Source organism: Phaethon lepturus, unplaced genomic scaffold (genome assembly GCF_000687285.1).
Source record: "Phaethon lepturus isolate BGI_N335 unplaced genomic scaffold, ASM68728v1 scaffold24846, whole genome shotgun sequence".
NCBI lineage: Eukaryota > Metazoa > Chordata > Aves > Phaethontiformes > Phaethontidae > Phaethon > Phaethon lepturus.
Window position 1 is genome coordinate 5221 of NW_010548617.1, and position 2766 is coordinate 7986.

Here is a 2766-nt window from a genome sequence, read left to right on the forward strand (position 1 = left end):
GGCCCTACAGGAGAGGGCGTGGGCCAGCCTGTGACAAGGCAGCTGGGGAGACCCTGAGGCCACAGTGATGTGGCCTCTGCCCACCTCACCCTCCCACAGGTCCCCGCATGGCAGTAAGTCCCTAATCGTCCAATAAAGCTGCTGCCCTGGCAGGGAGGCCCCGGGAAAGCAGCAGCAGAGAGGGACAGGCCTTTTGCAGCCAGCCTGGAAGAGGCACCAACCTAAGCAGATAAAACTGCCACTCCTCTCCCTGAGCCAACCAGCACCCCCTGCTAGCACGGGGGCAGGGGGGCTCCAGACCCCACTCCCAAGGCAGCCCCAGCCAGGGCAGGGAGGGTCTGAGCCAGTCTCTGCTCCTCCAGACAGCCCACTCGCAGAGTCCTTCTCCCCAGGCAACACAGGCCAGCACCCCACCGGAGCACCCACCCAGCACTGGTCTCTACCTCAGGACACAGCCAGCAGCAGCAGAGCAAAGCAAGGCGGCACGCAGGCGTCCGACCCCAGGCAGAGGCAGCCACCAGCCGAGGAGCCGTGCTGCACTGGCTGCAGCTCAGCTCCCACGCACGCAGGGACAGCCCAGCCAGGGCTGGGGCAGGACGGGACTCCAGCACAGCCCAGCTGGGCCAGGAGACCATGCAGCTGCCCAGCCAGTTATTTTTAAACCCCAAACTCTCTCCAGTGCTGTCATTTCCTTATCCCCTCCTGCAAGTCCTGGGGGCTAGCCTGGCAGCAGCGGCCCCACCCCTGCTGCCCAGGGTCTCTCAGCCCAGCAGGCTGCCTGGGCTGGGGAAAAGGGGACCGAGCACCCACCCTGCCCCACTGGAAGCCACAACGCTTCAGCAGCGGCTGCAGGCAGGATCTGGCCTACCCAGGCTGTGCCGTCACCCACAGGGCTGGGCTGCAAGGGCTGCAGGGACACGAGGGAGAGGACACCTGGCCCTCCACCGCCCCAGTTTGGGTTGCTGTTAACGAACACCTCCAAGCTCATCAGAGCTCTGCAGATGTGCCGCCACCCTGGCCAGCCACGCAGTCAGCTGGAGCCAAGCAGGGGAAGAAAGGTGCACCCGGCTGACCGGCACCCTCAGCCCTGGGGCAGCAAATCTGGGCTGTGGCTCTTCAAGTCATGCACTTCATCTGAAGCCCCTCCACGCTCCGCGGGGTGGGCGAAGCACACCCTGGCACCTGGAGCTGGGCCTGCGCCACCCCTGCTCGTGGGAACCACGTGCCAGTAAGCCAAGCCCCAGCCCACCGAAGGAGAATTGCTCCGCTCCCCAGGGCTCCCCCCATGGCATGGCCCCCGTGCACCAGCTGCTCCGTGGGTTGGAAAGGGAACAGACTTGACTCGTGGCAGCTCAGCACTAGTGGCACAGGACAGAAAGAGCCAAACACCAGGGTCAGGACTCGTGTCCATGGCTCCATCATCAGGGGAGTCTGGTGCTTGCAGCTCACCAGCACACACCAGCACATGTCAGTCCCCAGGGAAGGGGCAGTCAAAGTCCCCCGCTGCCAGCTCAGGACCCTGGTCCGCCCTGTGTGCGTCCCCTGGACCTTGGACCATGGTGGGGAGCAAGCTTGCGGCAGGGGACGGTGCAAATCAACCCCATACCGTGCCAGCTGGTGTCATTCAGAGAAGCTGCAGACCATGCCAGCTCCCCAAGACATGGTGTGGTGCTCGTCACGTGGGGCTGCGCTCCCTGGTGCCAGCGGCAGCTGGGCACTCCTCCTGCACTATTGCACCTCCAGCACCACAAGTGTCACTGGGGACAGACCCGGGCCTGTTCCCCGCAGCACACTGCGTCCCCCCAGTACAGCCTAGGACCTCTGGCAGCTCAGCTCATTTGGGGAAGTGCCAAGGTGAAAAGCCTCTGCACCGGGCTGGCAGAGAGGAAAGCGAGCTGCAGGCGAGCTGCCCTCCCCCAGCACCCCCTCACCCCACTCCGGGGGTAAGGACAGAGCTCTGATTGTTCCTGCAAGCAGACTGTGGCTCTGCCTGGTCATCCGACTGGATTAGGTCTGCACAGACACTGTGGTGGCAGCCAGGAGCCAGCCAGCCCACATGCTTCCAACCTAATCCCCACAGTCCCTGTCCTCAGCAAGGGCAGCGCTGATCCCGCGGAGAGCAGTGCCAGTTCACCGCTCCTGTGTGCCCTCCTGCCACCGCTCACGGCCAGCTTGGCCAGCCCCAGGGCCAGCAGACTGCCCATGCTCCTGCCTGCATCCCTGGGAGCAGGGGATGTGCCAGATGACAGCAGGGGCTAGCGGGGACCTGCAGCCCAGGGGTATGGGAGGTAAGGTCACTCCTCCCTGGGCTGGGGCTGCTCATCCCCATTGTCCTGCCAGAGCAGCCCAAGGCTGGCACCAGCACCCAGGCCCTTCCCAGTGCTCCCCATCCCGAGGCTGGGGCAGGCAGTGCCTGCGCCCCCTCCTCGGCACCAGCCCCAGCGGCATAAACCACCACGCTCCTGCCTCACTGATGCAACTGTCCCTCTCCTCTGACCACCACCCCCAACACTGTCATTTGGGTGCCCTTCAAGGTCACTGGCACCAGGCACGGGTCCTGACATCTCTCTGCTGGAGGGACTGCTGGCCCCAGGGACTGCTTGCTTGTCCTGGCTCCACAGGCAGCGGTGGAGCAGGGAGTACGCCAGGACAGCACGCCTCCGAGGACAGTGTCCAGACCCCATGCTGAGGCCAGGATCCTCTCAGATAAGGACCCTGAGGGCCTCTCACTGGGGCACTGCCAGAAGCACCCGGTCCCCCCCCTTC

General features: G+C 64.9%; 1 protein-coding gene across 1 annotated transcript in view; it reads right to left on the reverse strand.

Annotated features, from left to right (window-relative positions):
• LOC104623072 (furin-like) overlaps positions 1-2766 on the reverse strand; it is a gene marked incomplete at its 3' end in the record, with an annotated part of 10799 nt that overhangs the window by 5187 nt on the left and 2846 nt on the right. The window lies entirely within an intron of this gene.